The sequence below is a fragment of the Lynx rufus genome, unplaced genomic scaffold, assembly GCF_022079265.1.
Source record: "Lynx rufus isolate CCGP_SWC_20201006 ecotype Redwood Valley unplaced genomic scaffold, mLynRuf1.p SCAF_1, whole genome shotgun sequence".
Taxonomy (NCBI): Eukaryota; Metazoa; Chordata; class Mammalia; order Carnivora; family Felidae; genus Lynx; species Lynx rufus.
The window spans coordinates 80,518,824-80,533,274 of NW_025814823.1; positions in this window are offsets into that span (position 1 = coordinate 80,518,824).

Genomic DNA, 14,451 nt, shown 5'->3' on the forward strand with positions numbered 1-14,451 from the left:
TTCCTCTCTCTCTCTGCCTGTCCCCCCAGCTCGTGTGCACTCATGGCACGCAAATACTTTCTCTCTCTCTCTCTCTCAAAATAAATAAATAACCTTTTTTTTTTTTTTTTTTAATCCATGGTCAGGGGGCACCTGGGTGGCTCGGTCGGTTGAATGTCTGATTTCGGCTCAGTTCGTGATCTCGCAGTTCGTGAATTCCAGCCCCGCAATGGGCCCTCACTGACAGGCTGTCAGCGCACAGCCGGCTTCGGATCCTCTGTCCCCCACTCTCTGCTCCTTCCCCACTGCACTCTCCCCAAAAGAAATAAATATTTAAAAATAAATAGATAAATAAAAATCTACTGGTCGTTGGTGGGTTTCCTTTTCTTAATTTCCCATTAAAAACCCATGAACACTTTTTTTAAATCATGGTGCTACTATAGATTTGCCATTCTTCAAAATAAAACGTTGGAAGTCATATGTGTATCATATGTAAATGAATTTCCAACACATAAACACAAAACATGTAAAGCGAATACCTGTAAATGAATTTCTATGAAATATAACATATAAAAGTTTATATATATATATACATACACAAAACTCAACCATGTCAACCTTGTTGATGGTAGTTTTTTTAATGTTTATTTATTTATTCTGAGAGAATGATGGAGAGCATGTGCAAGTGAGTAGGGGAGGGACAAAGAGAGAGAGAGAGACAGACAGAATCTGAAGCAGGTTCCAGGCTCTGAGCTCCGAGCTGCCAGCACAGAGACCAAGCGGGGCTGGAACTCACTAATCGTGAGATCATGACCTGATCCGAAGTCAGACGCTCAGCCAATTGAGCCCCCCCACCCCGGCGCCCCAAACGTACGTGTATTTTATTTGTAGGTACCAAACGTACCAATCTTTCCTGCACAGTTTCTGGCCATTTCAATATCCGTCGTGATCCCTTCAATTTACTGCCGAAGGCCTGGTGTCAGCTGAGTGTGGAGAGATGACAAGAGAATGGAATTGGGAACCCTGTTGGCTACGTTTTAACCAAGCAAATCAGGGCAAGTGTTCCAAGTGGTCCTGCACTCTTTTCTCACCTACCAAATGTGCATGGTACCTCCCCCCCCCCCGGGAGGCGTGTGATCCTGTACACAGGGGTGCATGGGAGACGTCAGATCCCTATTCCCTCCCTGGAGGGAGCCCCCCACTTCGACCAACACCCCCTCAGCCGGCACCAACAGCACTCAGCATGATGAATCAGGCCCTCGGGGACAGCAACCCACCCCAGCTTGGACAGGAAACTGTGGGTGTTTATGGAGTTGGTCTTCCGTTTCAGTTTCAGAACCCGCCACCCCGAGTCTCTGCTCTTCCCTTCCTTGGAGTCAGTGGATGACCCCAGGGCTGGATTCCCGGATTCGGGATTGGGGAAGCAATGCCTCGGGACCCTGCTAGGGCTGCTGGGCAAACCACGGTCACAGAAAGACTATTTGTTCGGCATAAACGTCTGCACACAAGTTAGGGGGTGAGGTGGGAACCTGACTGAGAACATTTGAAAACTCCCTTCCCGGCTTAAAGAAAGTGAAACAAAATACCCAAAGTGCCAATGATCTAACTAGCAATACAGGCTGCTATTGTAGCTCAACAATCTGCTCTTCCTAGATTTCAACATAGAATCTCATCTAATTTGACAGCAATGCCTTCTTCCATCAGCTCGTTTCCTGTTTATCATAAAAACTATCCAAAAACTTCAAAACAAATTTAAAGAATTTTGTAGAAATGGAAAAGAAGCCAATACAAAATTCCAAAAATGGTAGATTTCTAATACATATATTTTTTAATTTTTAAAAATGTTTTATTTATTTGGGGGGGGAGGGGCAGAGAGAGAGGGAGACACAGAATCCGAAGCAGGCTCCAGGCTCTGAGCCCGACGCGAGGCTCGAACCCACGAACCCTGAGATCACGACCCTAACCGAAGTTGGACGCTTAACGAGTGAACCACCCAGGTGCCCTTAGATCCTGTCCCCTGTACCATCAGTCCGTCTTCCCGATGGCCCGCCCGGCCTCTGCATCATCTGCTGTCACCACCCCTGAGTCACACACTCTAGGGGAAACCTGAAGTTAGGTCCTGCCCACGAATGCCGGAACTGGTCTGGGCATCCTCCTTGGTGCTATCTCCCAGTGCATCCATTCCGTCTATCCCTAGCCCAGCTTCATCCAAATCTGGGTGATTCCATAGGCGGATCCCCAGAGTGTGGGTCATCTGTTCTGTCCTGACCCTGGTTTAAGCATCTCTCAGACACCCTTGTCTGTCTTGTGATCAACACGGGTCTTTACATGTCTGTCTCCAGAACAGACTGCAACTTCCTTGGGGACAAGCACGTTGACACATTGTTCCCTGGTGTATTCGTCTGCCCGGACGGCTGTGCCCAGTGCCACATTCTGGATGGCTTAAACAACACACAGTTATCTCTTCGCAGTCCCGGAGGTCCGAGGTCAAGGCCAGCCGGGCTCTGCCAGGCATGGCTGGTGCTGCTGTTCCCAGGAAAACCCGTGCCCGGCCGCCCTGTCCCTGGCCAGCAGCATTGTGCCATTTGGCTACAAGTCGAGAGGGGAGATGTGACCCCTTCCTTTCCTCTGTGTAACAGACCAGCTTGTCTGTGCCTCACCTCCTGACTGACCTCAAGTCTGGGACCTCATCCTGGAGGATGTGCGTCTGTGGGGAGAACTCTGAAGGGCTTCGAGGACAGAGAGAGGAGGGGGAGAGGCCAGCACTGCCATGGGGGGCCTCAGGCAGTCAAGTCCCAGTCAGGTCCCGGCCTCTCCCCTCCCCTCTGTCTCTGGCCCTGGCGGAGATGCCCCTTTCCTCCCTGGGCCCACGGTTTCTCTGGGGTCCTCCTAAGCTGGGACGCCTCTCCTGCTCTCTGCTAAGACATGGGTCCTTAGCGTCTGGCTGTTCCCTATTCAGTCCTGAGAACCCGCTCTCAGGGATGGTTTTCCTCAGGCCAGGCCTGTGGTTCTTGAAGTTCCCAAGTTCTCCAGCCCCAGCACCACGCATGGTCAGGAACTCTGGGTGGGGCCCAGGCCTCCAGGTGAGTCTGAGCAGCTCAGGCTTGGGACCCCTACTCCTGGGAGCCCTGGGGCTAATCTCCCCAGCCTCCTTGGCCTCCACCCACCAGGCCCAGAGGCTCGCGGGCCACCGCAGGAATCCTCTGCCCCTGTGCAAAAACGGGGCGGTGTTTGCTCAGAAGGGTGTTCCCTGGGCCCCACGGTTCCAGCTTGTGTGCAGAGTAACGAGGACTGAGGGGCCCGGAGCTCACAGGACATCGGAGCCCTTCTGTCTGCATTCCTGCCTCTTTTGCACGGGGTCCCCAGCAAAGCACCTCCAGGAGGCCTAGCCTGGCCACCCGGACAGCAGCGTCCCGGCAGGGAAACTCACACTCACATGGCACACACCTTAAGAGAAGGGTCCTCCCTCCCACCCGGGCCTCAGGCTTCCGAGGTCAAGCTTCGCCTCCATGTTTGGAAATGCACGCAAGAGACTTAACTACTCTGTCTGCTAAGGGGCTTCTGGAAAGTTGTGGGTTTGGGTCTTTGCTGGGTTTTGTGTTGCCCTTGCTCTTTGACCTTTGACCTCCCCCCAAACCTGTGCAATTTTCTCTTCATCCTTCCCCTTGTCTGACATGCAGGCTTAGCTTTTGCTTTCAACGGCTCGACTTCCTCTTGTGAAACAGTGACCTTCCCTGTGCCCAGAGAACAAGGAACTCCAAGTTCACTGCTTTTGATTTTTCAGTAACCGATTGAGTGGATGCTGAATGTTTCTAAGACACTGTACGTGAAAGTCTTTTCCACACGGTGCTATCCCGTCCGCGATTACCTCTTTGGTCTCCCAGCGGACGGCTTCTTGTTCTTTTAATTCTCTGCGAAAGAGCTACTTTTCCTGGGGCGCCGGGGTGGCTCAGTCGGTTGAACATCCAACTCTTGGTTTGGGCTCAGGTCATGACCTCCTGGTTCTTGAGATTGAGCCCCACGTTGGGCTCTGTGCTGACAGCCTGCTTGAGATTCTCTCCCCCCGCCCTCTGCCCCTTCCCCACTCATGCTCTCTCCCTCCCTCTTTCTCAAAATAAATAAATAAAAACATTAAAAAATAACTACTTTTCCTGGCCTTTAATGGCTACGCCCACCTTGTGAACTACCCCCTTCTCCTCTTTTATGTTTCTCGTTTTCTTCTTCCTCACTGAGTCTCAGCTGGAATTTTGAGCCATGATGGGCAGGCTTCTGAGCAAGGGGCTTCCTCCCTTGTGTGGCTAAAACTCCTTCATTCTCCACAAGACTCGTGGTCACTAGCTGTTCCACTTCCTCCAGAAAGCCTGCCCTCCACGTGCCCCGAAACTGCTCTCACCCACGTCACCGGGGACCCACCTCACGGTCACTTCGGCCACTCAATACATTTGTGGCCTTTGACCCTGTTTCTGGCTTCTCTCTTGACAGTCTGTAGCTTTCCTGACCATGTATGCCTTGGCCTCCCCAGGGCTCTCCCCTCATCATGTGGGTTTGCTTTTTATTTTAATTTCATTTTATTTTTTTTTTTTTTTCAGAGAGAGAGAGAGAAAAAGAGACAGAGTGCAAGCAGGGGAGGGGCAGAGAGGGAGGGAGACACAGAATCCAAAGCAGGCTCCAGGCTCAGAGCTGTCAGCACAGAGCCCAACGCAGGGCTCAAACTCACAAACCGCGAGATCATGACCTGAGCCTGAGCCACCCAGGCACCCCTACACACCATACAGTCGATAAGTGTCTCGTAAGTCTTTATCTGTGCACTGAAACTCCGTTACGTACAATATTCTCTACCTTTCCTTGGAATGGAACATTGGCCCCTCTGGAATCAAACCTAAATCCTGCCAAGAGTAGACTTGTAAAAACAGAACTTCTTAAAGACTAGAATTTCTGAAGATCTGAAAAAAACTAAATAAACAATGAGCATAATGCCTGCTGAAAAAGAAGGTGACCCTCATCTCAGGACGTTAAGCCAGGGCTGCGACTGGTGCCCGTAAGCCACCACTTGGTCTAATCGCAGGGTTTCATGGTTCTGGTAAATTTCTCAAATTGCATCCCTGTGAGGTTTGGACCTTCCGGGGAAGAGACCATCACGACCCACACGTGGGCAGACATGGGGCAGCAGACAGCTGTCTTCAGGGGGCAGCACGGAGGGGGTGTTGCCAACCCCAGGATTGCCCTTCTTGATTCGTATCTTTGGGGGAAACGCTTTCCCTCTACTGGTGCAGACCCAGTGGCGGGGGCCCAGACACTTAACAACAGACAGGAGAAAAGAGGGCAAGTTTATTCACGCATATGTGAGCTCTCTCACTGCCCCTGAGCAGTGAGAGAGCAGGGTCCGTGTGCCAACCATAGGGTGAGGGGGGCAGACAGGGCTGCTGTGGGGAGACATTGAATTCTTAGGGGGAGATGGGAGGTGTGGCCGCTGTGGAAATGTCTGCCAAGGCAACTTCCCATCCTGGGGCCAGCCAGTCTCCTTCCCTGTGGGGGTGAAGCTGCTTTCTCAGACGAAGCTTCTTTCTGAATCCGCTGTATGTTACCTATCGCCAGGCTCAAATAATCTTCAGACCAGCTCTGTAGGCCAAGTGGGCCCCTATGGGACCCAGAGAGCTCTTGCCTGCAATGTGACCAGAAGGATCCTTCTTCAGGGCCTCAGTGGAGCCCAGAGCTGAGCTCCCACTCCTGTGGGCATTGCCCAAGGCACCCTGGGTTGTGCTCAACAAGACCCCCAGGCTCTCCAGGGGACCCACGGTCCAGCTTTCCTGGCAGGACACGGGCAAGATTCCCACGCTTCGTTGTGCAATGCAGGCGTCATCTTTAAGAGGAAAGATGCGTACTTGCTGGGTCTGTCTGTGTCCCTGCAATGCATGCGGTGAAACCCTAGCACCCAAGGGGATGATGGATTAGGAGGGGGGCATCTGGGAGGAGATTGGGTCATGAGGTAGAACCCTCCTGAAGGGGGTTAGTACCCCTGGGAGTTGACCCCAAGACAGCCCCTGCCGCTCCCACCCCAAGAGGGCGCAGTGAGGACACCTCAGCAGACACTAGACCAGCCCGCACCCAGATCTGCCTCTGGCCTGCAGAGCTGCGTAATTTGTAAGCCACCCCGTGTGTGGGACTCTGAGAGGCCTCAACGGACTGAGATAAGACATTTTTTCTAAGACTATCCAAGGGGAATAAATGTATTTTCATTTCCCAGATGCTTCCTGTAGCTTTCGTCTGCAACCAGAGCAGACGCGAATCTGAAGACGAATCTGAAGACAGCACTGTCCCCACTGCAATAACCCACCAGAGCCAGGGGGAGCCCCCACGGCCCCCAGGATCAGCCAGCTTTGAAGAAAGGCGCCTCGCCGCTCAAGCTCCGGCGTGAGCGTTTCATCATTTATGGGCACTAACTTGTCCACAGTGTGGCTCTGAAATACATTCAGAAATTAGCTCAGCAGATTTCCTGCGCATCCGCAGGCGGCCCTGTGGTCCTTCTCTCCCCCCGCCCCCCCCCCCCCACCTGATTTCATTCTTGGTTTCCCTGGATGCCATGGGCCCTGGTGACTGTTCTGTGGCTGGAGAGCAGAGCCAGGCCACCTCGTCCCAGGCGTTAATCATCCAGAACGGTATCTGAGAGCCAGCCAAGGTGCTCGGGTCTGCGTTTCAAGTCACTTTCTATTCCTTAGAGGAGCCGGTTATTTTTACTGTACCACCGGACACACGCTTCTACAGCAGACCCGGGCTTGATGATTAAGGAACTAATTCATACTTCCAGCCACCTGAGTAAGTATTAGCACGGGTCTCGATAATCTAGCAAAGCCATGAGGGACTCTTTACAAGGCCAAGGTAGTTTTCAGGAAGTACGAACGGGGCTGATCCGAGGTTTTCAGGCGAGGGCAATGAACACGGTGCGGGGGGTGCTGACCCTTCTGGACCCCCGTGCTTTTGTCCACTTGGCACATCTCCTACAATGAATGCACATTACTTCTGAAAAGAGAAAAAGCAAATCTAAAGTTAAACCTAATTTGAACCGGGAAAAGCGGGGTGGAAGTTTATGGAAAGGACCAAAGGGAAAGCTGAAAATTCATCGTATGTACTTTTAATTGAAATTGAATTTTCTGGCATCATTCAAGTATTTACTGGCTTTGGGGGGCAGGGAGAAGGGGAGGGTGTGTGGCTTGTGAAGTGTGTTCAAATGGTGGGATTCGGTCCCGCTCTTACATGACAGGTCTTAACAACTACTCTTTGATGAAGGTGGAACCATTAAAAATAATGGTTGAGGAGACGCGGGGGGAGCGGGGCTCAGTCAGTTAAGGGTCCAACTTCAGCTCAGGTCATGATCTCACGGTTCAAGGGTTTGAGCCCCGTGACCAGCTCTGCTCTGTGTGTGGAGCCAACTTGGGATTCTCTCTTCCACTTTCTCTCTGCCCCTCCCCCACTCACAAGGGCACATTCTTTCTCTCTAAAACAATTTTTTTTTTTTAAGAAAATAGATGTTGAACCATATGAAACCAGCACATGAGCTCTGATGACCTAAAAATGGAGATTTCAGGGGCGCCTGGGTGGCTCAGTCAGTTAAGTGTCCGACTTCGGCTCAGGTCATGATCTCACGGTCTATGGGTTCCAGCCCCACGTCGGGCTTTGTGCTGACAGCTCAGAGCCTGGAGCCTGCTTTGGATTCTGTGTCTTCTCTCTCTCTGACCCTCCCCTGTTCATGTTCTGTCTCTGTCTCAAAAATAAATAAACACTAAAAAAATTAAAAAATAATAATAATAAACATGTTTCCTTTCAGCTGCATAAATTAAAAATGCTCAGCCTTAGCCTATGCCAACACCCCACTGGAGAAGACAAGGGCAGCTGCATTTCAGGGGCACTTTCTTTCTTTTTTTTTTTTTTAATGTTTATTTATTTATTCTGAGAGAGAGAGCAGGGGAGGGGCAGAGAGAGAGAGAGGGTGGAAACGTTCCAAACAGGCTCCTCACAGTCAGTGCAGAGCCGGACACGGGACTTGAACTAATGACCCTGGGATCATGACCTCTGCCGAAGTCAAGAGTCAAATGCCCAACTGACTGAGCCCCCCAGGGGCCCCTCAAACACGACAAAGCAAAAATAAACAATACATGAGATTGCATTATCCAGAAATAAACCAGTGTTACTTAGTGTAGTGGAAAGATCTTTCCAGATATTTCCCGACTCTGCCCTCAAATACGTCCGTTCCCAGGAAGCCTTACAGGTGGCATCACGGGAAGGGGTGCTGGGGTCTGAGTGTAGTGTACCAGGCCCTTCACATGCCTGTCACGTTGCTTCTGGATCCCCACCCTTGACGAATATCCCCTTGCGAGTTTCTTTCTGAGTCTGTGGGACTAAGTCCTTGAGGTAAATTCCCAGAAGTGCGATTGCCTAACCCCTGCCCCAATTTCATTGTTCTCTACAAAATTGCAAAACCCATACATACTTGGTTTTTTTTTTTTTCTTTCAATCAAATAGTGCATAAGAATGCAAAGTAAAGGGGCCCCTGGGGGGCTCAGTCAGTTAAGTGTCTGAGTCTTGGTTTCAGTTCAGGTCATGATCTCACGGTTGTGTGAGTTCCAACCTGGCAGCGGGCTCTGTGCTGACAGAGCAGAGCCTGCTTGGGATTCTCTCTCTCCTTCTCTCTCTGCCCCTCCCTCGTTCGCGCTGTCTCTGTCTCTCTAGGAATAAATATTTAAACTTAAAAAAAAAAAAAAGAATGCAAAGTAAAAATGAAATGGCCCCTGATTCTCAGCCACCCTATACGACTCCCGGGGGTGGTTGCTGTAAATAGTTAAGAGGGACTTTAATGAAGCAAGTTAGGATTTAAATCTCTGTTCTCTCTCTTAATAAATATTCAACCAGGGAAAGGCTCTTAGTCTGTTTAATGCTTAATTTCCTCATCTGACAATGAAGTTAGTATCTGCTCACCTCTTCTCAGGGAGTTTTAGGACACTTAAATAAAATATATGTGAAATGGAACATTCACCAAAATGTATCTGTACACAGATCACGATGGAAATATCCATAATTGTCAAAGATCTGAAATCATTCATGCCAGACCTTCCAGGTAGAAGACAATTAAGTAGAAAACAAACAGCAAAAGGAGAGGTAGAAAACGCAATGAAAAGCAAGAAAAAACGACCTGTGGTACTGATCCATTGGTACAGCTGCTACGACCTCCTTTTTCTTAAGGACTAACATACTTTTTACTAGCTGGCTGAGCTGGGTGAGCCCGGGCAGTTATGGGGATATAGTAACCAGAATGGCCCAATCATACTCAGACCCCAGCTCTGCCACTGGCTGGCGCTTGGGTGTCGTTTTCTTCCGCAGGAACGTGGCATTTCCTCTGCAAAAAAAAAAAAAAAAAAAAGATCCATTGGAGTCCTAGTGGCTCAGATGTGACCTTATGTGGAATGGGGTCATTGTGATGCAGTTTGTGAGTCTGAACGAGGTCACAATGGGGTGGCGTGGGCTCCTAACCCGATGTGACTGGTGTCCTTAGAAGAATGTCCTTAGGAGGATGATGTGACAACGGAGGTGATGGAGGTGAGGCAGCTGTCAGCCGAGGGTCGCCAAAGGACACCAACGGTCACCTGTAACCACCTGAAGCTGGGAAGAGGCGAAGAAGGATGTCCCCACAGCTTTCAGAGAGAGCACGGGTCTGTGGACACCTTGATCTTGGACTCTGAATGAACCATTAGATACAGATCTCTGTTGTTTGAAGCCGCCACTTTGTGTGCATTGTTACGGCAGTCCTGGGGAACTAACGCACATCTGCCTAGAAAAATCCGTGGCAGTAGGTGGCGGGCTCCCACTAGTACAGCTGGAACCCTTGTGTTCCACATGAAACATCAGCAGATTCTGAAAGGTTAGGAGGAGAAGGCATACTGCCAGCACAGCCACTTGGGACACGCACACACGCACACACACATGCACACACACACACACACACACACGAAAAAGCCACCTAAATATGCAGCCACCGTATGACTTGAATGCACTCCTGGGCACTTACCCCAGAGAAATGACATCTGCACGTGGATGTTCATATCAGGTCAGTCCCAACAGCCAACAACTAAAAACAATGCAATTGTGCTTGACTGAGTGAATGAACACACCAGTTCCAATCCATCCACACCGCGGAAAACCACTCAGAAATATAAAGAACCAATGGGCAACAACCTGGATGAATCTCCAGGGAATTAACCCGCGTGAAAAAAGCCAATCCCAAAAGGTTACGTACTGTAGACTTCACTGATACCATGTTCTTCACGTGACACAATCATAGGGACGGAGAACAGATCTGTGGCCACCAGCGGTTCAGGAGGGCTGGGTGGGAAGCAGGTGGTGTATCTGTACAAGGGCGATGATGTCATCCTTGTGGTGATGGAACTGTCCTATATTTGACCGGATCCGTGGTGGGATCCTGGTTGTGATGTACCGTAGTCTCATAAGATGTCCTCACTGGGGGAAAACTGGGTAGAGTATATGGGATTTCTCTGTGTTAGTTCTTTCAACTACGTGTGAATCTACAAACATCTCAAAGTAAAAAGCTTTAAAAAAATCGCCGTGAGGAGGAAAGAAAAGAGTAGATGTAGTGCCCTCGGTACGATGCGGGGCAGGTAGCAGGGAGCCACAGGGCTGAGACTGGAGTGGCCCTGGGCACACCGGACTGCTGTTCACCCCGCAGGGCCGTCGGGTGTCGGCTCCCGCAGAATCTGGGGGACTCGCGTTCTCCCCGTCTCTCTGCCCGGCCATTCGCAACGCGTTGGTTCACGTTCAGGCCACATGTGCACAGGCTCCCAAGGCTTCTCCAGCTGTAGGTGTCCTGTACGGGCTGGCCTACGCTCACCCGTGTCCCTCTGAGAGCAGAGAACCTATTCCCGGAAGCCTCGCTCACAGCTTCGTGGCCAGGATTGCTTCACTTACAAAATCAGCTAGTGGGATGGAACCACTGTGCTTAGGTCAGATCAGCCTGGATTAACCTCTGGACCGGGGACGGAGCCAAGCTTCCTGATTCAAGTGCAGAATCACGTCTATGCCGGCCAGAGAGGAGGAGGTGGGAGGCTTGGTAACAGTGCCCCTCTCCTGCCTTGCCTCGCCCTCCCATGGCCGGCCACCAGGCACCCTGCCTGGGTTTGCACACTGGTCCGGGCAGGAGCTGGGTTCTGCCCAGGTTCCCACCCCCTGCACACCACAAGTGCCCCGTGCTTATAAACAATACATATTCGCAGAGATGACACATTCATTCTGCCTCCTGAGCGTCTAATTAAACGTACACCCATTAGCTGTATCACGATGGCTCAGGTTAGAAACTTAACCAGTCCCCAAGCCTGCAACCTACTTAGTTTCTGCAGAAGCTGTAAATCCTTCCTGCTCTGTGAGCTTTCAAATTGGATTTGTGCCTTCCGCTTTTTGAGCCGAACGCAACCTGTGTTGTTATACTCTGTGCTTTCTCTGTTTCCCTGTGATATCAGCCCACGTGGATTGCTATCTCCTCATGATCCACGTTCTCTAACTGTTCTCCACATCTCCTACGGGAGGGCAAGAAAACGCAGGTGTTCCAACTTCTGCCTAGTGACTCACGTGGCCCACCAAGTAAGCCAGCGATTTTCCACCACAAACTTTGCGTCACTTTTTTTTTCTCCCCAAGTAAAGCTGTTGACTAAGTCGACTATTAGTTTGAATTTGAAAGTACCATATCCCCTAAGCAGAGGCTAGCCTGGCTTCTCTGTCTCTGTCTCTCTTTTTGTTTTTACTTGTCCCTGAACCACCGGGGAGAAATGATTCTGACCCATAAAATGGTTATGTTGCAAACCAAACAGAGGTTCCCATATTCTCCTTAAGATTCTTCACTGGATTTCCATGCTTCCTGGATTGGACTTAAATTTCTGGATCTCATTCTCAAAGCCACACGCCATTTTGCCCATATCTGCCTCAGACTCTCGCAGATCTATCGAGTTCTGGTTTCCCTGCCTATCTTCCCTGTAACACAGAATATAAATGTGAGATGTTAGACATCAGCTCCTAGCAAGGCCTAAAGACATTATCCTGGCCAAGAAGAAAAGATTTAGCAGAAATAATGGTGCGTCAAGAATCCAGAATGGTTTATGTCTCCTGAGTTCATTGCCAATTTATCTTCAGGAGAGGTTCTGCTTGCGTCGAGTTTGAAGCATCAGGACTTAAAGACAAGACGTGCTGGTAACAGCAGTTAGTTCTGGGCTGATTTGCAGGGTTTACAGAACCGATTGTCATCCTCAGGCACTCACACTGAGGACATTTCAAAACTGTCATCCCGGAGACAGTAGAGGGCACTCTGGGTAAATACTAAAGTAAAGAAAAAGCAAACATCCCAGAATGGAATGTGATCCGGAGTGCTGGGTACAGTGCACGATAAGGCTCGCAGTCAAACTCCTCTTGCTAAAAGCTAACCCGGTCTTTTCCGATGGTTTATGTTCTCAGTATCCCGGAGCTCTGCTGTCCCCGGAAGCTGCTAGCCACGTGCACATATTTGAGTGGGTTCACATTTAAAATTCATCCCCTCTGCTTGGGTGGCTCCGTCGGAAAAGGGCCCCACTTCAGCTCAGGTCATGATGTCACGGTTCGAGAGTTCGAGCCCCATGTCGGGCTCTGTGCTGACAGCTCGGAGCCTGGACCCTGCTTCGGATTCTGTGTCTCCCTCTCTCTCTGTACCTCTCTGCTTTCTCTCTCTCTCAAAAATAAATAAACATTAAAAAAATTATAAAAAAATTCAGCCCTTCACTTGCACTGGTCACATTTCTTATCCTCAATAGTCACGTGTGGCTAGTGGCTACCATGTTGGACAGCACAGACATGGAATATTTCTATCATCGTAAGAAAGTTCTAGACAGCGCTGTTGAAATCTCAGTTCTCATATTTGTTACAATTGAATATGTAATCAGAGTATGCCACCCCCAAATATGCCACTTTGCCATAAAGGTTATATTGAGCCGAAGGAACTAAGAACCAGCAGACACGGCGCGCCTGGGGGGCTCAGTCAGTTAAGCGTTCGACTCTTCATCTTGGCTCAAGTCATGATCTCAAAGTTTGTGGGTTCGAGCCCTGCATCCGGCTCTGTGCTGACAGCACAGAGCCTGCTTGGGCTTCTCTGTCTCCCTCTTTCTGCCCTTCCCCTGCTTGTTTTCTCTCTGTCTCTCAAAATAAGTAAACTTGAGAAAAAAAAAAGAAAGAAACAGTAGACACGGGAAGCCCTGCCATCTCCTTGCATGTAAGAACAGGGAGTGAATCTGCCTTGGGAAGGGGTGCCCCTGTCTCAAACTAGGAAGAGAGGACCGCCTATATCACCAGAGATGGCGGTGGTCCCAGGATGCCTCTGCATAAACTGTCTCACTGAATAACCCTCAGCTTCCATTAGTATCCCCGTATAGTTCCTTTCCCACAGCGTCTGCTCCTGGATGCCCAAACCCCATTTCCTTGGTCTGGTCACTTCTCCATGACTTAACTGTCTTTGTTACAATGGTATATATGCCCCCACTCCCTAATTGTACCCCTTCTCTGGGTCTCCATCTCTGTGCAGGTCTCCACTCATGGGGAAAAAGTAAATTATCAACAAGTGAAATGTGTCTGCCTTTTCTCCTGTTAATCTGTCTTTTGTCAGTCTGATTATAGACCCCCTACCCTAAGGGGGCAGAGGAAGATTGTTTCCTCCCTTACATAAGCCACCAAGAATAACGGAAATTGGGACCAGTCTAGCAGAGAGGCTGAACTCCCCAGGTCTGATGAGCCTGAATGTCCTAGGGACAGAGGGCATCCATGGCATGAAGTCACCTGGCTTCCAATCAGGTGACATCACCTGGCCACACTTCCAGCGGCTTTCTCTTATTTTGGAGAAAAATTTCAGTTAGAGAAAGAAGAAGGTATTTTTCAGTTAAAAAGTAAGAGATATTGGTCGGAATATCCTTTGGGATTCTGTTCTATATAAATTCTTGATTAATTTCTTTTTTAAAAATTTTAATGTTTATTTATTTTTGAGAGCCAGAGAGTGTGAGCAGGGGAGGGGAGGAGAATATCATTTGGGATTCTGTTCTATATATATTCTTGATTAATTTCTTTTTAAAAAATTTTTAATGTTTATTTTTGAGAGAGAGAGATAGAGAGAGAGAACAGGGGAAGGGCAGAGAGAAGAGAGGGAGACACAGAATCCAAAGCAGGCTCCAGGCTCTGAGCTGACAGCACAGAGCTTGACATGGGGCTCGAACCCACAGACCGTGAGATCATGACCTGAGTCAACGTCTGGCGGGGGCTGAACTGACTGAGCCACTCAGGCGCCCCACTTGTTTAATTTCAACTCCCGAGCACATTACTGTTCCTCTTAGAGGACTTCAAAACCGTATTTTAAAAGTAACATGAAATTGAAGATAAAACGTAAGCAAGTGTATTACTAGATCA